The sequence below is a fragment of the Callospermophilus lateralis genome, chromosome 3 (genome assembly GCF_048772815.1).
Source record: "Callospermophilus lateralis isolate mCalLat2 chromosome 3, mCalLat2.hap1, whole genome shotgun sequence".
Classification (NCBI taxonomy): Eukaryota; Metazoa; Chordata; class Mammalia; order Rodentia; family Sciuridae; genus Callospermophilus; species Callospermophilus lateralis.
In genome coordinates this window covers 76,363,595-76,386,575 of record NC_135307.1, presented here as the reverse complement: position 1 = coordinate 76,386,575, position 22,981 = coordinate 76,363,595, and the positions used below count along the sequence as shown (strand labels likewise).

Here is a 22,981-nt window from a genome sequence, read left to right as displayed (position 1 = left end):
CTCAACTAAGGAGGGAACAGGGGTTGCAGCAATTTTATTTTATTTTTTGAAAAGTTTTCCTCAGGATCCTGGTAAAGGGCTGCTCTTGGACTCTTGCTGGAACCCTGTCTGGCTTTCTCCTCTCCTCTCCTGTCATCCAAGTCTCCTCCTGGCTTATATCCTTTGACTTTGGACACGGACTTGCAATGTGTGCTCTGATTTCTGGGTTTCTTTTGGTGAAGGGTCCTGCCCTCTTTCATGGGGCAGCCCCTGCTATTCTTTTAAATCTTGTAAGTACCGAGGATCAGCCCTTACCCTCTGTGCTCAGGTTTTCCTGCTTCTTCCCAGGTGGAGGCTGGTGCTGGGTGGATGAGCAGTGGGAGGAGAATTGGCTCCTAAAGGGAGTCCTGTAGCATTTCCTCCAGGAGGCTCTATCTTCCCTGCATACCAATCCACTTACAAAATAATTGGCCCACGGGCTCAAGCACAAGAGCAATTTGGCCTTCTCTCTTCTTTTTTCTGATAGTTGTAAACCTGCTTCATTTAAAAACTCAACTCTGGAGGGGAGATTTTAGCCCTTAAGCCTAAGATAGGTGGGACTGTATCATCCCAAATACTGAGGTAGAAAGAAACTCAGAGGAGAGAGAGGGAGAGAACATGACTCAGCTCTGGCTCTCTGGTTTCCTTTCTCCCTGACTGGCCACCCCTTTCTCCCCTGGACTTTGCCTCAGTGATGAGGAATTCATTCCTAAGTTTTGAAGGGGAAAGAAGAATGTTTTGACTGTCTTTAGTAGGCTTAAAAGACAAAATGTTTATGAAAAATATGCTCATAGTTTTATATACCTGCCGCAGTCCGGCTGGCTACAGCAAAATATCCAGGGGGTGACGAATGACTTGTGTAGATTGATGCAGCAGGAATGGGAGCCGTTTATTGTAGGATCTGAGCGATTTTTATACATTTTACACAGCTTATCTAATTAGCATAAAATAGATACAGCAGTCAACCAATAAGGGATCTCCACACTTAATGGCTCGTTTTTGTTACTTCACAAACCACTCCCTCTGGCATTTGGCCAGGCGCCATCCAGACTTGTTTACAGACTCTAACATTTCTCTGGCAAAATAACAGGTGCCAATCTGACTTGTTTACAGACCTTAACATATACCTAAACTCACATAAAAGAAGGGTCTGTTTGTGTGGGTTGATGGGTAGGCGACCCCGTATTTAGTAAGCCCAGGATGGGAGTAGTGGGATCAGCCAGGCTTTCTTCTTCTCCCAGGGAATCCCAACAGGAAAGTTATCAAGGGGTAGATGCATGAAAGAATCTACTTCTTCTGCCTCTTCAAAAGTCTATATTTAAACACAGTTGAAATCCATGCTTCCAACTCAACTAGAAAGCAAAAGATACAAAATGAAGTTGTATATGTAGGGTTTTTCTTTCCTTTCTCTTTCTTTCTTTCTTTCTTTTTTTTTTTTTTAGGGTTTTTATTTTAACCAAAAATGTCTAACTCCTGGTTTTCCTGAAGGCTAATAATTCTGGGTTGCATACTGACATTGACTGAGTAAAGTGTGATCCATCTGCGACCTTTCTTTCCTTTGTCTCTTTGAGGGAAAGATTAATTGTCATTTTCAATCACCACAGCAACCACACTGGGCAGGTGAGGGCCCACAGTGAGTTTCTGTCTCTTTTGAATGAGATGCCCACCTGACAGTGAGCCTGAGGCAACTTCCTTCTCACTCTGGGTCCTGGTGGAAGAGCCTCCTCCACACAAAGCATGACTTTCCAGCATCCTCTTCTTCTCATAAAGGTGTCTCAGGTAGTTTTCAGGGTAATTCAGAAGATCTTACTGAGATGTCTACAAAAACATAAATCAGAGAATGGATCAAAGATAAATACTCTGCAAAGACTGGGGGACACATTGGTGACTTGGGGAGATGTCCTCTAGTGGGGAAAGTAGACAGATACAGGTTGAGTAGTGGACAGATGCAGGCACTTGGAAGAAGTGCTGGGATGGGGAGAGACGCCACAGGTGCACAAAGAAGGAATATGCAACCTGACTTAGCAGGAAGACCTCCTAGAAGAAATGGCCACTGGATGTGAGAATGTTAATGACATTGCTGTAGACTCTGTTATGAGGTCCAGAAACTGACTTGCATAGAGATACAGGGTTGCTAAGGGGAAACTTGTCTGAGGAGCACCTCCATTAGGTCCACTTGGTAAGACAGCCTGGTGGTCCTGCCAATGGATTCTGCAGTTTCATTTTGATGACCTTTGACTCTCTGTCACTAAGTTATTCAAGGGGACAGGGCTATTCCTCCTTATTTCCTGTCCCTCTTAACAACAGCTGTGTAACTTAGTGCCCCTTGATGAGGAAATGTTAAACAGTAGATGAAAATCCCTGGAGGTATGTGGGTGAGTAGGGCGAGCCTGGCACTTTCCTGTACTCAGTATGACACCTGCCTCACCTCATCTGAGCTCTCAGCCCTCAGGTCATGATGAAAAGGAAGATGCTGGAATCATCCTGTCCAACTGTCAAATTTGAGGGGTGGGGGTGGATGAAATATCCACTAGGGATCTTCAAGAAGCCAGAAATCTCATATTTACTTTCAACTAGGGAAAATTTGAACCTATGTCTCCAGATTTGAAAGTTCAGGATATTAATTCATTGTGACATCTGGTCCTTCTCTTTGATATTTTAAAAATAGGCTAGAAACAGAATTGTGAATCCATGCTCCAAAGGACTATCCTGAGATTCTGGGAAAGAATGCAACTCTGAGTTTATCTTGTTTATCCAGCTAGTCTCTGGTCATTTGTGTAACACAATATTTTATCCATCCAATGCTCTAAGCCAATTTCAAGGACAAGGTTCCCATTTTGTTTTAATCATCCATGAAAGCAAAGAATGTGGGAATGTCTGTCTTGCCATTTTCAAGGACTGTGGTGGCATCAGAAGCTGGTTGCTGGCTTCTGGTCTTTGTTGTAGCCACTAGAAAATATGATCTGACTCTCTCAGAACCCTAGAATTTTAGAACCAGAAAGAAAATTCAGCAGTCTATACCAAGAACCACAAAAAATGATCATAACTTTTGAGCCAATCAATCCATTCCTATGAATGTCAAGGAAAGTCACTCAAATATTCATTTTTAAAGATATTCACTTTAATATTTTTTATAAAGATAAAAAATGAGAATCCATCAAACTGTTTAACATTATAGACCTTGTTTTTAAATTAGTAAACATTAAGGAATATTATGCAGTTCTAAAATAATTATGCATGTGTGTACTTATGAAATACATAAATGTTCAAATATTTATTGAATGGTATAATAAGAGTATGAAGATTGCAGTATAGAAATTCCTCAGAAAACTTGGAATGGAACCACCATTTCACCCATTTGTCCCACTCCTTGGTATATACCCAAAGGACTTAAAATCAGCATACTACAGTGACACAGCCACATGAGTGTTTATAGCAGCTCAATTCACAATAGCTAAACCATGGAACCAGCCTAGGTGCCCTTCAACAGATGGATGGATAAAGACAATGTGCTATATATACATGATGGAATACTACCCAGTCATAAAGAGAAATGAAAAAGTATAAAAGTAAAAATAAAGGCCAGATGTTCTCTGATATGTGGATGCTAGCTCATAATAAGGAGGAGGGGTAGGGAAGAATGGGAGTACTTTGGATTAGACAAAAGGGAATGAAGAGAAGGGATGGGGAAATGGGAATAGAAAAGATAGAATGAATCTGAATTGGACATTACTTTCCTATGTGAATATATGAATACATGATCAATGTAATTCCACATTATATACAACCAGAAGAATGGAAAGTTATACTCCATATATGTATAATATGTTAAAATACATTCTATAATCATGTATAACTAATAAGAACAAGTAATTTTTTTTAAAAAAAAGAGTATGCAGATTGCAAGTCTGTGATGTTACCTATGTTAAAAGTACATGCCAATATCGTAAAATTTGCAGAAATGTTATTAGTCCACAGGGTTATGGATAATTTTATTTAAAAATTTGCTGCATTGTCCCAAGTGTCAGTGTACATAAGAATATGATAGGTATGTTAGGAGCACAGAAGAAGGTGTTGCTAGCTTTGAGAAATATTTCTCAGGGTTTTGAAGTTTTAAGAGTGATCAATCATTCATTCTGGGTTCATATTACAGAGCAACTACTATCTACTAGAAAACACAGCAGTGTAAAGACAGAAATGTAATCCTTAAAAGTTTTGGTCAGTGCTTTAATGTTTTATTTAATAAATATTTGAATTAAAACAGTCACCCTTATAATCTATGCTGATTTCCTTCTTTCCAATCTCCTTCTTTTTCTCCTCCTTCCTCCACAAATGTGACATGGGTCGACTTGAAGTCACAGAGTCAGTAAATTTTCTAAGGTCACACATCTTGCTTATAGCAAACCTTATACTAGAATCTGATTGTTTTCCTACTATCTCTTCTCCACCTTTCCCCAATAACCTCCACATCTCTTGCTTATTTGTTGGAATGATAAAGGGGACCAGACAAATTTAGACATTGGCCAGAAAGTAGTGAGTGCTTCTCAAACTAAATTGCATGTAAAAGCCAAAGAACTTGCTCAGAAGCAGATTTTGATTCTATAACCTGCTGTCTTTCTCATAAAATCCTAGGCACTGCTCATGTTATCTTTTCTTGAGTTGTAAGAATCTAAAAGATAGAAATTTTGAGCAATGAAGAAATAAGAAATTAATTTTTAATCAGTGCTCTCTTTAGTTTTATCTCAGGGAAAGTGTCAGTGTGCATTTTTCATAAAGTCTAAATTTTCTTTCACTAAATGATAATGCATTTCCTTCCCCATCTTAGCACTCACTCCAGATCTAGGCCTCTTATACAATGTGGCCATGAAAGACAGGGACCCATTCTAGACCCACACTACTAAGAGATAACGGATCATGGACAAGTGCCATGGTTGTCTAACTCCTATGCTCTGGGTCTTACCCACCAGGATGCTACGGCCTCACCCCTGCTTCTCCCATCACAAAGGCCAGGTATTTGGAGTCAAGGCCACATCCTAGTTGAAAGTGTAAATAAGCCCTAAAGATGAGGGACAACTTACCTTATTTGTTTGGATTTGCATTTCCTCATTATAAATGTGGATAATTATACCATCAATCTATTAGAAGTTTGTCTAGATTAAATGAGATCAGGTATGTGAATCACTTAGCTTACTGTCTGGCATAAAGTAAGTACTCAATAAAGGTAGATATCATTATATCTAGTTGAGTCTAAACTTTATTCTAAATTCCTGACCTAGAAGGTCATAGCCTAGTGTCTCAAGCAGACACAAAATTGAACAATCACATTTACTTTAAATTTAATATTTAATCAAACATACTCTAAATATAAAAGTATAAATTTATGAATAATAAAAAATAATAAAGATATCTAAAGCATATACTTCTAAGAATATATATATTTCTTTAAACATATTTTAATAGTAGTTAATGTATTTAACTAGTTATTATATTTATCCAATAGCTATAAATGCATAGAAAAATTAGAGAAATGAATAATAACCATGTATATTTACATATATGCAAGCAGAACAAAAAATGGATATAACAAAAATGAAATTTAAACAATTTAAGTGTAAATATATTAACATAATTAATAGATATATATTATTTTATATGTCATTACATATGCAGTATATGTCTGGGTGCATGAATGTATGTATATAAATGAATGCAACATTTGCTAATGTACAGGTGTTAATGAATGCTGTGGGAATCCAGAAGACAGGGTAAATAGCTTTCTGGGATGAAAAGAGAAAGAGAGCATTTTAAGTGAGTTTCTTTTATTGTATTTTTTTCTTTCTTTTTAAACTATAAATGTAATACTTGTTTATTGTAAAACATTCAGATAATATAGAGATAATTTTTTAAAAAAATAAGATGATCTGGGATTCACCATCCAATGATTATAACTGACGATACTGATTTATTTTATTTCAGAATTTCTGCCAAAAAGTATGGAATGCTTCACAAATTTGCATGTCATCCTTGCACAGGGACCATTCTGATTTTTTTGTATCGTTCCATTTGGAGATGTGCTGCCAAATTGAGCTCTTGAGCTTCCTCTAGAAGGATTAGGTGGATGTGGAAAAGCATCTGGGCTGAGGATGTGGAGGAGAAGGGCAGTAGGCAGAGAGACTGTACGGAGGGTTAGGGCTAGGCTGGAAAAAACCCCAAATCATGAACTTTGTCTTGGGACTAAGCTAAGAGCTTTGTCTCTGGAAAGCTGCAGGAAGATGGTTTTAAGCAGACAGGGATGTGATTCACTGAGCACTTTAGCCCGAAACCGTAAGGTGTTTTACTTGGTTAGAAATCCTTTTGTCTGCTCTTTGTTTCTTTCAGGAGTCTAAGATGTTTTCCAAGAATTATCAAACCCTGAAATACAGTCTTACAAAACTCTCCAAGCCATTGAAAATTTAAGGGAAAAATGGTTACTGTGTAATAGGGCATTTTCCAATCAGTTTGCCTCTGGGTAGAAAAATTTCACTTTCCAAGATGGGGTTTGTGGCAATTTCCTTGAAGAGGAAAAAAAGATGAATTGTTGATGTACAAGAAGTATGGAAGGGAAAAATATCAAAGATTAAAAAAAAGAAGCAAATACAGAGAAATGTCTTATTTGTGTTCCTATTGTTAATTCCTGATTTCTCACTCTTAACTTGACCTTGAAAAGAATAAACTGAATATAACAGGAGTGCTTATGATTAGATGACAGGTATAGACACAGGTAAAGTGCTGTAAAAATTGAGGGAATTTTTAATTCTTTTCCTTCTTCACTGGCTAAGTCATGCAGCTGGAAATTAAAACAAACAAATAAATAAATAAAAGAAACTTTCTAAACTTAGAATCTGATGAAACCCTTCATATCTTTTCCACAGGGAATCACTTTATAGGCTGTTTCTTGGCCATCAGAGGCAGAAATCTGCATATCTTTATTGGCCTTTGTCATAGCAATAGCATCTTAAATGCTTGTCCATAACATAGCATGCAAAAATAATTATACTTTACAGTTCCTTTCATCTAAGGATTTTAATCTTCTAAACATTAATTAATAAAGACTCAAAAACACCCTGTGAGGTAAGTAAATATTCTTATGCTGTTTTATGGATGGGGAAGATGATTAACAAGGAGATTAAGCAATTTGCCTGCAACAAGGTGAGTTTGTAGATATGGGAGTCAAATGTCTTCTCTCTGAGACAAGCACAGTAATTGCCAAGCCAAGATAAAAGCCTTTACTCATTCTTTTAAAATGATCATGCAAAATTGAAGCATGGGTTTCACTTCCAAGTTACCCAAGAATCTAGAGATCATCCAAAATTTAAAAAATGATCATGTATTTTTCAAAAAAAGGAGAATTTCAGATTTACCTACATGGAATTTTCTTTATCATTTAACAGAACCTCAGGTCAGAGTTTTGTTCCTTAACAATTTGTAAGTATATCATCATCTTTTCAAAGAAGGCATGGAATTGTTATTATTTAGAATACTAGCTGAATTCTAACTCTATCATGTATTTTGATTTAGTTCTTGTGGGATGCTCTTAACCTGTCACTTTGCTGTGTTAAATGAGAATAATTTCATAACACTTGTTGGGAAGTAGGATTCTTGTGCATTTTCACTAGTAATACAGTTATATTTTATTGAATATTACAGGACACACACTTTGATAGAAGTTCATCATACTTTGTATTTGTTCCTTTTACAATGAGAAAGGTATCCCCATTTGATAGGTGAGAAATCTGAAGGTTACACAGGTTTGAAAGCTTGCTCAGTAAGTATAGCACAGCTGGAGGTGATGGAGCTTGGAATCTGTCCCAAGATTGCCTGATCCCAGACGAAAGCACAAACACCAACTCAGGACAAAAAAGTTGCACAGGGTTGGAAATGACAACAGCAAAGCATCAATCTTTAGAATAGTTGTCTGATCCCTGGAGTTCTCATATTTCTTCACAGAATAGGGTCAAAATATTCTATTGTTCAATAGTATCCTCAATCTCCCAGCCACACCCCGTGTCTCCCCCAAGATACATATTTGTGGTATGGTTGAAAGTTCATTTCATTGTTTCAAAGTCTTTTTCTGTCTGATATTCAATTTTAGTTCCTTTCCCTTTTTGACTTCTCCATAAAATGCTGGCAGTCTCTGAAGCTCCATTCTCTCCTGATGGTGATGACATTCCAACTCTATTACTCTTTACCCCCTTGGTTCCATGGGGGACTTTTCTAAGGATTGTTTGTTTTGCTGGAGGACTGGTAAATGATGTGTTTTAGAAGTGACATTTTGACTTGTAGAGGCCAGGCAATCTGGACATGGAGAGAATTTCTATAAATCCCACATGTTTTTCTGGATTTCAATGCTGTCATCTTAAATGCAGCATCTGTAGCATAAAACTGCCAAAGAGGGTCATATTTTTATTTTTACCAATAATTCTAGGAGACCGGCTATTGCCCAGATCCAACAACTTAAATTATTTACTGACTTTCTATTAAATTGGGCCATTATTTGTGAAAACGAAAGATTTGGTGTAGTATAAAATATCTCTTTGGCACTGCCACATAAAAATGTATACACATGCTACGTCCAGAAACAGTCTACTTGAAGAACAAGATGAAAATATAATGGCAGCTTTAATTTTAACTGAAGACACTTACAATATTACACTAGCAAAAAAGAATTCACCACCAGCTGCACGTCCGAGAGACCAAGGGACTGATCAAATCTATCACATGGACAACATCTAAGTCTTTGAGTGGTAGGTGTGCACTACAGCTTTCAGTAAGTCTGTTACCAGATGAGCCAACTTCAAAGATGTGGTGGGCGGCCCAGAGGATAGTGGGAGGCGGTAAAGCATCAAAAGCTTCAAACAAAATTGAGGTTAGTTTTTTTTTTTAAATCTCAAATTCACTGAGCACAAAGATATTTTGAGATATGTTGACAATGACCTAATATTTATTTTCAGTTTTTGTGACGTTAGTATGCAAAGACAGATTAAATAAATAATGCAAATTAATTGCATTTATATTTTAAACAGAAGAGTACTTCAAATGCAAATAGGAGACATCCTGTCTACAAGGATTTTTAGCCAATTGCTTGATACATGTGGCTGTGTAGAGGATTGAGTATTATCCAAGAGACACAGATGGGATGATTTAGGCACAAACAACTTTTATTTTGTTACTTCTGTGCAAACTCTCGACATACCTGACTCTACAAAAATTATAGTTTTGATGTACATATGAAAGCCTTCAATATATATCCAGAAACTATATATAAAATACTTTCTTGGCTAATATCTAAAGTTATTAAACTTTAATATATTACAGATTTATATTGTTTACAGATTTGTTACGACTTAGAGTGAAATGTTGACAGTTTGAAGCTATGAACCTTTTATTTAAGATTTCTGTTAAAATAACATTTCCCACCTGATTTGAAGCAGCAGTTTCTAGGATTGTTTCTGTTCTTTTTAAAAAATTTCCTGCATATATACTATGGATGTATGAGAGAATAAGCTTAACAATCTTTAAATACTAAGAAACACATATGTTTGACATGTTTGTAAAACTTTTTCCTGAGCCCACCAAGTACCCACTCAAGTATTTGCCTCTTCTAAGTGGGCCACTAGGAGCTTAGAGCCAAGTTTGTGGCCCACCTCCAGGAAGGTATAGAATTTCATGATGTACATATTTGTACACTAGCCTCAATCCTGGTTTGAATTTATTTTTCTACCCCTTTTTCTAAACTTTCTTTAAAACTAACTTTTAAAATCTTAAAATCTTTATGATCTTAAAATTAAATAGTTTTAAACTTTAATCTTATCATACTATGTAAGCCACTTTAAAAATCTTTCTCAAACCAAGTAGGGAAAAATAAATAAATGAAATAAAAAATATGGGATGTTTCGACACCTATAGCTAATTCATGATGTAAATCCCAAAACTTCAACTCTGCCTTTTTTGCATGGGTGATGTAGAGTTGTCTGGATTTTTAAGGGTAAAGTGGAATTAGAAATATTATTCTAAATGATGAACTCATCCAGGTCATAATGAGGATAATTATTTTTGTGTATCTTTATCCCTCTGGGATATGCAATAATTGCCTCTGTGCTTTGCCAAGTAACATTTAAATATTGTTATTGGTTGAAACAAAATGCAAACCTTTGTCTGGTCTCATTTGATGTATCCCAAAGCAAAGAAAGATACAGGGAAGGTAACACCCGGATTCGCATTTACTAAGGGATTCCAAATAATGCCCTAAATGACTATTTTGGAGCTCAGTTACATGCAGGTGGTAGAGGATTTATGCTGTGAATGCCTAAAATACTTTCTCCACCGAGAGGAGATTATTAAGTCCTAGCGAGCCTGAGTGTTCAGTGCCAATACTAACCATTAGCTTTTGGCTCTGAGCCATGACTGTCTACTCTGCAGTGGATTCTGCCACCAAGGGGAAGGTCATTAAGGGCTGTTCTTTATTCTCGTTAGTATGTTCCAACATAATTAACAGAAGTTGTTCACCAGATGGCTTCCTTCCTGTCAGCAAGAACCTCCAGCTTAATGGGCTATGCAGGATTCTTTACTTTAAGTGGGTGAGGCGGGAAGCAAATTCAAAATATATCATCTTTGATCCTCCCACTTCTAATTAGTTCTAAAGGTTTTAGATAATAATGTAAAGGAGGCAGGGAAATGAAATCATTCTAAAAATCAAAGCCTCACAGAAACCCAATAGGAGTTTTACACATACCTGGGGGTGTTTCTTCCCCCCTGCTTGGTCTCCACCCATCACAGAGAGAAATGCAGAAACGGTTGTCAATCTGCCACCAAAAGATATTTCTAGAGCCTTAGAGCTGAAATGGATTTAAAAATCTGATAATATAATTCAATAAGTGCTTACTCAGTTCCCACTGGCTTCAGAAATGGTACTGAGTGCTGGTGATAAGATATTGCCCCTCTTGTCCTGCAAGTTAGAGAGTCTTGAGAGATTCTGAGACAAAGTAGGCACTGGGCAGTGGAGTTTGGTAAATGCTGTACTAGAAACCACCCTCAGAGCCTTTCCTCTTTATTGAGAAATAAGCCGAGGTCTTCCTTGGGTATGCCGGCTCTTGCACATGGTGTTGGGTACAAGGCAGGTCTGCTCTGAGCTAATCTTAACTGTCCTCTTGCCAGTATTTGGCTTAACAATTGTACAGATGAGCTGTGCTGGCCAATAAATCAGGAGGGACAGTTTACTATAAAGCATTACAAAAAACATCCAAGTGCTCAAATCAAGTGGCTTCTCTATAAGCTTGTTATATTTAGGAAATAATTTTAATATAGGAAAATACTGAAAAGATCTTATTCATACTCATTATCTCAGGTTTATTATAAAAGCCTTGTGAATCATAGGAGATAAAAACTATTCCCTTTCTACAGATGGGGAAACTGAGACTTAGAGAGATTAATGTGTTAGGTCTGGATAAAGCTACCGAGCTCTGAAATCAAGTGCCGTTTTGACCACATCTTCTTGTTTCTTAAATAGTCAAGGCAAAACCTCAGTTGCACAAGCCAAGAATGCAACATGATCATAAAACCTTTTTTTAATGCTTGAAAAATACTAACTGCTTCTTTTGAGCTTTTATCCTGAGGATTTTAAGTTCAGTTGCTTTTTCTTCATGCATGAAGAAATATTTGGAGTCAAGTAAGGTGAAAAGGCTTTCTGTTGTAATAATTATCATTGAAAATCAACATAGTCTACTCATGATTGGTGATTATTTTAAAAGGTGTTTGAGGAACAAGATGAAATGGTCTAGTGTTGAGTGTTGCACACCTGCATTCCACCTAGAAAGGGCTTCAACAGGGATAAAGAGGCTAGTAGTATGCTCTATATAAACACTAGCCAGAGTAGCTATAGGCTTAATCATCATTTGCTATAGCTCAGTTTTGAAGACAAATTGTCTTCATTCATTTACTATCAGTGTTAAGACTCTTTTGTTGTTAAGTGACAGAAAGTCCAACTCCATCAGTTTAAGTGGTTTCTCTATAAGCTTGTTACATTTAGGGAATAGGAGATGTATTGGCTTACAAAATTGAACAATATTCAGCAGGCAGCTCTGTCTTCAGGAAAAACTTGAATTGGGATGACCAGTCCTTGCCACCAGATTCCATCTATAAGCTTTCCTTTCCCTGGAGTGACTCAATTATGACTCTAAATGGTGGTCCCAAATGTTAGACTTACTTCATCATAGCATGCTATTCATTGGAAATTGTGTTTGATTCTTGGAGAACTCAAATGAAGTCTATAATTGAATCCCACTGCTAAATTGTATCATTGTGGTAGATTGAGTTATTTATTGGTCATGATTCTGGACTCTTATAGCAGTATTATACATCTACCTTCTTTGTTATGGCTTCATGGTTGACAGTGTACCCTTATCTCCTTGGCCATGACTTGACCATGTGACTTTCTTGGTGAATGGGATATCAGCAAAAACAATACAAAAAAGGAGCTGGACAAACCCAGTTGAGTTTGCCCTCTTGTTGCACCCTGCCTTTTACTATAAGAACAACATGCCTTGTATAAAAGACAAATTGTGCAAGGCAGATGAAAGACACATGGAGCAGCCCTAGACGTTATCATTGGCTTGGAGTTGATACCATGCAAGCCAACTTAATTAGTCAAACCTCAATCATCTGCAGAAATGTGAGCAGAAATAAATGCCTTTTGTTCATAAGCCACTGAGTTTTGGAATAATTTGCATGGTATGATTATAACAACAGCCAACTGATATAGTCACTAGCTCACTCTGCTCATTCCAACCACGGAGGCAGGAGGTTGGAATAAATTGGGTAAATCCAGACTGTGGAGTCTGCTACTGGAACCCAGTGGTGGATCTGGCTGGCCTTTGGAATAAAGGGTAAAAGTGTAAAGAAATAACACTGCCACTGAGAGGAGATTCTGATGAGCAGAAACGACAGCTGTCTCTTGCATCCACCATCACTAAAACCTACATTTAAGTGATGGATCATATCAAGGTGCCACACCTTCCATTCTGAGCCACTGGAGTAACTGACAACCTGACAGATGTGGCAAACTGATCAATGAAAGGGAATTGAAAGGGGAAAAACAACCCTCCGAGACTATGTCTTATCTTGCATCCTAGTGCCCAGAACAGAGCAAGTTGGAGGACTTTTATCATTGTGCTCTTTGGGAAAACCCTCAAATGTTGGGTTTGGTTGTGAGCATCATATTTCAAGAGGCACATTGCTAAATCAAAACTTGTCAAGAGCAATGCAGACATGTTAAAAAGAAAAAGTGGTTGTCTTATTGGCAAGGCAGATGTTGAAGTGAGAATCAGGGTCAGCAAAAGCACAGATGACAATTATTTCTAATATCATAAAGACTGGTGTATGGAAGAGAAATTTTTCTTAGTCTGCATTCCTCCAGAGGCACACTCTTCTGACATGCAGAAATGTGTTGCTGTTGAAAGCATATGGGCTTTGGGACTGCGAAGACAAAATCTAATTCAAATTCTGTTCTTCTACTTTTTAGAGGTATGTGCTTACTAATAACATTCCCTGTCAATGTCCGCTGCTGCCTCATCTGCAAAAGCAATGAAAGTAGACTTGTAATGTAAATAGCAATGTAAATAGATTTCAAAAGTTATTCATATAAAGCTTGGCCCTTTGTAGATGATCAATAAATGTTAGTTATTTTAATATTGGTGATATCATTATTATTAGAACTATGATTAGTGCCAATGTGTGGAGTTTACAGGGATACCAATTTTGGCTAATATATAAGGTAGTAAGAACACAATGTCCAAAAATAGAATAAATGGCAGAGTGAGTCCCCTGTTCTAGAGACTGTGTCAGCAGAGGCAGGACATTAGGAATGAAGTAGAGAAACTTTCTGAGAAACTATACTGTATAAATTTCTGGGGTGCCGTATAATTTCAGGATACCAGCATTAATTGAACTGGGAGGCAGTTTCATTAACACTAGCCCCCAAAGGAGTGAGACTGAACAGTATTATAAAGAGACTACACATCTGGACCCACTGGGGACAATCTTGGTTTAGACCTGTTTGTCCTGGGTGACCCAGTTTGAATGATAACATTATAGGGTCATCCTAATTATAACTAATCCCGCAAGTAGAAGTCAAGAATATTGTTATTTTTTAAAATAAGCTATCCCCTCCCAGAATTTCTACTTGTCCTGGGTTTGTCTTCCCAGGGAAGTGGTATTATCATCTTCAGTAACTCGGCCACACACCTTTAGGAAGCTACTTCAGCATTCCGCCCTCCTCTCTCTCACCTTCAATCAGTTGCCAAACCCTTTTGATCCTGTCTCCTAAATGCCTCCCATATCTTCCCCTTCTTTCAAGTCTTCCTGCTTTAATTCAGGTTCTTGTTACCTCTTGCCTGGAGCATTGTAAAATCCTTCTAACAGCCTGGACCCATCCTATTATCCATAAACCCCACTGCCTCTGGCGTGCGCCTTTTAGAGTGTGCCACTGATCTTGCAGGTTCTTTTCACTCACCTAGAGAAATAAAATTAAGTTTTTGTTGTTTGAGTCTTCCTGCGTTGTGTAAAAATAGATGGGAATATTTTCATCAAACATAAAGGATATGTTTGGGATGGTAGGATTTAAAATGTAGCATTATGGGGACTATGAAATCCCCAGAAGGATCTCAGGAAGGCATCTCAATGGTGTAGGTTGTTAACCTTCAGAGGAGCTGGAAGGAAAGCACAGGATCCTGCATGAGTTCTCCTGGAAGAGTTACATCTAATAAGGTCAGCCATGGACAAAGAAAAAGAATGGCTTCCAATCAGATTCTAAGTTGAATGTTTAAGGGCGGGTTCTCTGAAGGGCTGATGCTGATTTCATTGGGTGTTGATTTTCTATGGAGTGCTTTTCTTTTCTATTTTTTGGAGGCGGGTGTAACAGGGATTGAACTCAGGGGTACTCAACCACTGAGCCACATCCCCAGTCCTATTTTGTATTTTATTTAGAGACAGGGTCTCACTGAGTTCCTTAGCACCTCGCTTTTGCTGAGGCTGGCATTGAACTTGTGATCCTCCTGCCTCGTTCAGCCTCCCAAATCTCTGGGATTATAGGAGTATCCCACTGCACCTGGCTTCCATGGAATTGCTTTTATTGTGTGCAACCTAAGACTGTGTTTGCTGGAGTTACTTACACAAACTTGGTAGATGATTCCCTTGCACAGTACTGAGTGACCAGCTGGGATGGAAAAATTGCCAGATGGGCATTCACTGTCTTCTAACCCGGTCGTTAAGTCTACTAAAGCCTATTCTCCAGACACAATGTACAGACCATGTTTTGTCTTTTACATGTGTCTACATTTCCCTTTTTTAACCAGGGCTCAGGTGCCCTCCCCATGTGACGATTCTCCTATCACCTCTAAATGCGGGAATGTTCTTCATGAATCAGGGCTCAGCAGATGACTCTCCCGTCATAAGATTCTGCCAGATGATTGGGGGGCATTCAAAATACCCTCCTACATTACTCTATACTGTTTGTTATCTATGTTTTAAGGTAGCCACTTGCCTAGATATGTGTCTTTTAACGCTTTAGGCCTGCGAGGAGAAACACTGTCTTACTCATCTTGGTATGCTCTGTAGAGATTTTCAGTAAATACGTGTTGAATTAAATAATATTTTCAGAGAGGCTCTAACCATGTTTCAGCCACCTTCTCAGCATTTAGAATTGAAACATATCCTAAAAAGAAGATTGTGAATGCCGCACTGTGTCACGGTGAAGATCAGACAGTGGGAAAATGTCACAGGGGCAGAAATCGATTTTTTTCCTTTGCAGTTAACAAAGAATAAGAGGATCATATCCACCTTTTTAATTTGAGGATTTAAAATTTTTTGAAAAGTAAATAATACGAGGAAATGTTGCATATAATAGAATAATCCTATTTAAACATTTTTTTTTTTTTTTTTTTTGGTACTGGAGAATTGAATCCAGAGGTGCTTTGCCACTGAGCTACATCCCCAGCCCTTTCTGTTTTTCATTGTGAGACAGTCACAATGTTAACCAGGCTGACCTTAAACTTGCAATCCTTCTGCCTTAGCCTCTGGAGTTGCTGGGGCTACAGGTGTGCAGCACCATGCCCAGCCTTGGTTTTTGACTTTTGGTTATGTTAATAGTTAAATTCTTTGCTTATTCTAATACTGAAGTTCTTAGATTTGCCTTTCATATGTGTACTATGCTGAATGTAGGACTGGGGGAGTGACTCGTTACACTGCTCACCTATTTTGAGCAATAATCTCTAGAGAGCATGAAATCTTCAGCGTAATTTTTGGCCTCAATCGGAGTGATTTTGAATTACCTTATGGGTTGCAGTCCGTGGGCTATCAGATTGCTTCCTGTGTCCTATGCAGGTTTAAACCAACAACCACAAGGGCCTATCTTTCAAGTATAAAACATTTGGACATTAAAACTTCTTTCTGGCATCATGCCTGAGATCAGAAATCTGCACTTTCAGCACATTTCACCTGGGATTTCTCAACACACACGGCCTGTGCTCCTTATGCTTACTCCATTTCCAAGCTTGCAGTTGTGATGGAAAGAGCCCAGCTTTGGAGTCAATTGGAAAAGAAGTAGAAAAACAGGACGTCACCCTGGGCAGCCAGTGAGAAAGACACCTTTCTGTGAAGAGACAGCCCATGACACCATGTTATCTGGAAATCATTTGAATGGCTCAAGATGAAACTGAGAAGGGCATTTGCATCTAGGTGGACACAGACACAGAGGGCCCATTTCCATAAAGACAGTGAAGGTCAGGCAAGAGGAGATGGTCACAGGGCATATTCGGAAGGGCTGTTACTGATTGGTTAAATTCTGCTGTAGCAGAAATACTAATGAGATCCTCTAATTGGAACTGACAGAATGAAAGAGAAGAAATAATTAGGTGAGTACTCAGTCCTTAAAGAATTGTGGAAGTACATAGTTAAAAACAACATTTGGTCCATTTTAAAGGGGTGACCAAGGCACCTTCCTCTTGAGGAAGGGGAGAGAGAAGGGTTTGATGAAAGTGCCAAGCTCTGCTGGACCAGTGACCAAGGATGGAGAAGCCTCAGGGAGTGCTCAAAGGGTCCAGGAAAGTCACTTTGTGCAGATAAAATCACATCCAGCTGTGGCTCTTGCCAGGCATGCCCAGAGTTGTCCCCTTCTTTTCTGAAACCTTTAGAGTCTCCTTAGAAGTGAATCCCAGAGGGGACTTAGAGATGCTCTGATTGGACACTGTCCTTTACAGTGGAGATGAGCACAGAGAAGGTGAGGAGCCCAGCAACACAGCTCACAGAGCTGAGTCTTGAATCTGATTACCAGATTTCTCACTGGTGCTTTTTCCTTTGGGGAACGTGCCTTCAAATCGTATAGTATCCCAACACCAAGTCTGACACTCCCCTGAGTGGTCATCAATTTCACATCCTAAACAGGGCCTCCAACGAAGAAAGTGTAACTTTGGTGTTTAGTCTTCTTTCCCTTCAGAACAGCATATATATTTATTTCCAAATTGATGCAAGAGTCGACTTGAAGCACCTTCACAACAACAAAATAAGTAGGGGAGGCTGTCGATGTTAATTAGCATGACTTAATCACTTTGCTCCATGAATACATCTAATTATTATTTATAAATTTTTTTTTGAAAAATTTAAAATAATCCCAAGAGGTAGTGATCATTGGCCCATTACTACAGGAGAAAGAAGGTAAGAATTTTGCCAAAGGTAGCAAAGCTAGTCAATTCCAGTCTGCCTACCTTCAAAGCTAATGTTCCTGTTTCTTCACTCCCATGATGAAACCATCCAGCTTCCACCCTCAACTCAGCTCTTGAATGGGTTCTGTGACATTACCAAAAGTTTACTCTTCCCTGCCCTTCTGCTCTGGTCCTCACTTCCCTGACCTGGGTTCTGTGGAGCTCTGTGACACACGGGCACCCCAGACTCAGCAGGCAGTTTTTGTCACTTGGATCTCTTGTTCCCAGTTGAGAAGCTGCCTTTGCAAGCTCAGCTCTGGACATGTAGAGCCCCTTTCAGGTTGGTTTGGAGAGGCCATCCAGTCTGGAGCACCTGGACCCAGGGACGCTGAGGGAGGAGGTCTGTTTTCACAGGAGACTGGAAAGCTTACAGAGAATGAAAATCACTGCAGGGCTGGGAGGTGACAATGGAGTGGACAGTGCGATTTTCTTTTCTTTCTCCTAAGAACAAGTATCAAGACTTGAGGTACAGCTAGAGGCTCATAGTCCGCAATGAAACAAAAACAAAAACAACACATAGATCCTCTATCCCCAGTGAGACCTTAAGCCAACCTCAACATAGAGGGTTTTCCAACGAGGGTGGGGAGCAACACCAGCTGGGATACCTAGTGGCTAGGACCATGACTATGGAATGGTGTGGGCAAAAGAGGGCTATGGAGAGCCTCACGCTGGGAATGAAGCGTCTGCATCCTGGGCTGTTGGAATTAGAAATACCAGGACCTGGTTGGGTTGCATGGAGGCTGAAAGGAAAGATCTGGAACTGGAGAGATAGGCTCTTTTAGCATGTAAGCATAGCTTTTTTTTTTTTTCCTGAGTGTTTCTATATCAGAATGGTTTCGGCTTTAAGCAATAGGAAAACCAACTCAAACTAGCTTATAAAATAAGGTTTCCCTTTAGTTTACATGTGAGGAGAAAACAAGAAGTAGGCTGGGCTTCAACTTTACCAGATCCAGAAATTCAGCCATGTCATCAAGGACTTAGTGTCTTTTCATCTTCCACACTTCTGTCCACTGTGTCAGTTCAATCCTAAGGCACTTCCTTCTGGGGCTGTGGGATGGCTGCCAGTAGCAATTCAGTGGGGGAGTGTTTGCTTTCCTATCGTTCTGTCTTAAAAGTCAGAAAGCACTTCCTCAGAAGCTTCCAGAAAAATCTCTCTTTGGTCATATGCCCATTCCAAAAACCAGTCACTGTCACAGGTGACAGGTTAACCCTTTAGATACATCGGATCTACTCACTGAGCTTTGGTGAGTCTCCAAATGGCTTTGATTCCATCTCCTATGATCTGTATCTTTTTTTCTTTTCCAACTTTATACATTAAAGCCTGATTCCCAAGGTGATGGTAGTAAGAGGTGAGACCATTAGGAGATTATTAGAAGATGAGGGCAAAACCCTCATGCGTGGGATTATGCCCTTGTGAAAGAGGCCCAAGGGAGCTGGTTTGCCCTCTCCACCATGTAAGGACATAGCACAAAGGCACTGTCTATGAAGCAGAGAGAGACTCCCAGGCACTGAATGTGTTAACCCCTTGATCTTGGACTTCCCATTCTCTAGATTTCTAAGAAATTGCTGTGGTGTATAAGCCACTCAGTATATGGTATTTTTGCTGTAGCAGCCCAAACAGACTAAAAGGACATCCAAAGGAGTCTGAAGATTAAGTGGTGAAATGAGTTTTCCTTGGATGGAAGTGGAGGGGAAGGGAGGGGGCAGAGGGTTAGCAACGGTGGTGCAACGTGATGGACATCATTTTCGCAAGTACATGTATAAAGACATGAATTGGAGTGAACATACTTTATATACAGAGATATGAAAAATTGTGTTCTAGCTGTGTAATAAGAATCATGATGCATTCCGCTGTCATATATTTAAAAAAATAAAAGCAATTAAAAAAAACAAACAAAACAAAAAAAGAAACCAAAACTAAGAAAATTCTAGGTCGGCCACTGGAGGCACTGCCTTCTATTCCAATATTTCTGCCATTTCGTTTTTTCAAATCTTGAGTTTTCCATATGCCAAAGGTATTTATTTAATCCTCTCCTTCCCCATAGCTCCAAGGGGTTGTTTTAAGATTAAGATGTATATAAAAACAATACTTCAGCTTCTTGGGAAGAAAGAAAATGTGCTATCTATTGTTATTTCAAGTATTTGGTAACAAGATGGGGATTTTCCAAGTACATGGAAATCTTCTCTTGTTGAGATACAAATCTCCTGCTTATGACAGGTGACCAGAAGTACCGCTTTTTGAGCTCAGCCAAGAAAATAATGAAACTTCAGGCTGCTTGTGGGGAACCACCCATGTCTCTGAGTTGGTCACTGGCCACTGTTCTGAGGCTTGGACTTCCCTTTTGAGTTAGTGAGGGCTTGCTTCGAACTTCATTCGTTAGCTTCTCCGCTCTTGAGGGATTTGATCTTTTCGGAGCAGCAGTATCAGAAAACACAATACTTTTATTAAGTTCATCAAACAGCCGACTCTGTCCTGGGGGCCAGAATATGTTGGTCTGTTATCATGGCTGTGTTCCAGGACTCCTCAATGCAGCTGTTTCAAACACATTTTTGGGCTCATACTTATAGTATGATGCTAATCCTTTTGTTCACTCAATTATCTCTTGATGTGTAATCATGATCACTATCAAACCCCAACATGATCACTATCAAACCCCAACATAGGCTCAGATCCAGGAACAGCACTGAGCTATGCTTTGTTCAGAAGGAATTACTCAGACATGTTGCCTTGGGTGTGATCTTCAGTGACCTGAGGGAGCTCCCTCTGCGCTCCATTCTCTCATAACTGTGTATACCACCTGCAACTTTTATTTTAAAATATCCTTCATTACACCAATGATGACCATGTTAGCACAGGTCACTGTTTTGGACTTTTCACTTCCAGGTGCTCCAAAGAGTCCTTGGCAGAAGATGACCCATAAGCACTCTGGATGCTTCACAGAATTGGAAGAACCTAAGCTCAACAGTAAGAAGTTCAATGTTTGGGAGAGAATTGACTTTTGTTTTGAGGTACCAGGGATTAAATTCAGGGACATTCAACCACTGAGACACATCTCCAGCCCTATTTTGTATTTTATTTAGAGACAGGGTCTCACTGAGTTGCTTAGTGCCTTGGTTTTGCTGAGGCTGGCTTTAACTTGAGATCCTCCTATTTCAGTCTCCCGAGCCACTGGGATTATAGGCATGCTCCACCATGCCCGAGGAGAATTGACTTCTTACTTTCCTGTCCTTTGCCATGATTCCTCAGCTACTGTGTTGAGCACCAAGTCTAAATTTATTTCCAGACCATTTTATTTTCTTCTGCTGTTATGCCATGATTCTCTTTGTATATTCTGTAATCTGTGAATCACCAGGTTACCCACAACCAATTGATTCTGTGTAAAATAAGACGGAGAAAAGAGACAACAAGAAAAATTATTTTGAGAATAGAACAAGGAAAATGTATCAAGAAAAAAATAAAAATAGAAAACAGGTAGCTATTGTAGTCTACATATCTGCAGCTGGTTGCATAGTTGTAGTTAGATTTATGATTTCCTTAATTCACTACTCTCACTCTATGTTCTTTTTGCTTTGACAGTTTTATAAAATCAGAGAACTGACTCACACCTCAATACTTACAAGTCCTGAGACCTTGATGGTCTTTCTTATTTAGAGATGCTGTAATCATCCATTAAATTTTCTAACCTTTGGAGGCCGATGTTATTTCTTCCCTGAATGTTAGAATTCACTAGGGATGACATCTGGGCCTGTAATTTTCTGTCAGAAAAAAAAATGTTTTACTTATAGATTCTATTTCTTCAATTCATACAGAACTATTCATACTTTAAAAATTCCATTTGAGTTTATTTTGGTAATTTTTTTTTCTAGGAAACTGTGTTTGTTCAGAATTTTCCAACCGATTGTCATATAATTGTTTGTAACATAATATTGTCTGTTTAATGTTTGTAGTACCTGTTGAATGAGCCAATAGGAGGACTGCAAGCTTTATTAGGTTGTCATGATCCCTTGACAAGTTTGGGTATGCTATACTTTCACGATCATTTCAACCAAAATATTTTCTCGTTTCTACTAAAAATCCTTCATTTAAAGATAATTTTTAAAGAGATTGATTATTCAATTTCCAAACACTTGTTACTGATTTATAAATTAAATTCCAGTTTTTCTGTTGTTACTAATTTATTACCTAATTCCAATATAATTAAAGAATATATTCTGTTGAGTTAAATCTTTCAAAATATGTTCAGGTTTATTTTATGGTCCAGAGTGGTCAGTTTTGGTAAATGGTCTGTGTGGTGATGATTAGGAAAAGAAGGTGTTGGAGTTACTGAAAAGAGACACTCCAGAGAAAGGAGGACAGCCACCCTTACATCTAGGGAAGAAATCCCTCAGACCCTTGGAGCACAGGAGATGAACAAATGCTAATGAACTCTATCTGGCAGAATGACTCCAGGAACCTTCTCAAAAAATGCCCTAATTCAGCTCTCCAAATCCATATAAGTACCTTAAACTTAATTGACTCCTGGGTCTTCCTTCTTCATAAGATGGCTCAGACCATTATCTGATCACCATTTCCCTTAACCTTACCAGCCGAGCTCCTGCATTTCCCACACAAAGCTACTATTGACAAATCTGGAGACCTTCCTCACCACCATTCAAATAGCCATTAGTCCTGGGGTGATGAATGAAGGCTGCCTGGCTGCTGATGGGAAGGAATACACAGGACAGGTTGGACTTGACTTCTCTTAGACAGTCCCTCCAAAATAAAGAACTGGGCTCAATTATGAGAGCTAAAGTTCCAGCCAACTTGGAAATCATATGGGAGGCAATCAACCTGAACCCTACAATGATCCAGGTCCCACAAAGCAAAAGTTCCCCCAAACTGTAGGCAATTTTAGACATTTATATAGGCCTAGGGATATATTATGTGTCCCTGGCACTGTGCTTTCTGTTTAGAAGTTAGGTAATATTTTGCCTTCTTCCCACAAACACCATGAATTGCATATGTCTTAGGGGTAATTTAAAAGACTTTCAAATGTTTAAGGAAACCTGTCAGTAGGTCATGCAGCCTTTATATAACTGGAAAGATCTCTGCTAAATGAGGCTATCCTTAGTTAATTGGGGAGCTTCACAAAGAGATAATTGAATCAATATTCACACTTTGTGAGCAGTTACCC

The 22,981-nt window shown here is 38.8% G+C and overlaps 1 non-coding gene across 1 annotated transcript; it reads right to left on the bottom strand.

Moving 5' to 3' along the window:
* Positions 1-6,005: 6,005 nt before the first annotated feature.
* LOC143396023 (U6 spliceosomal RNA) lies at positions 6,006-6,108 on the bottom strand. The gene has a single exon (XR_013090918.1). It is a non-coding gene; the product is annotated as a U6 spliceosomal RNA (small nuclear RNA).
* Positions 6,109-22,981: the final 16,873 nt, after the last annotated feature.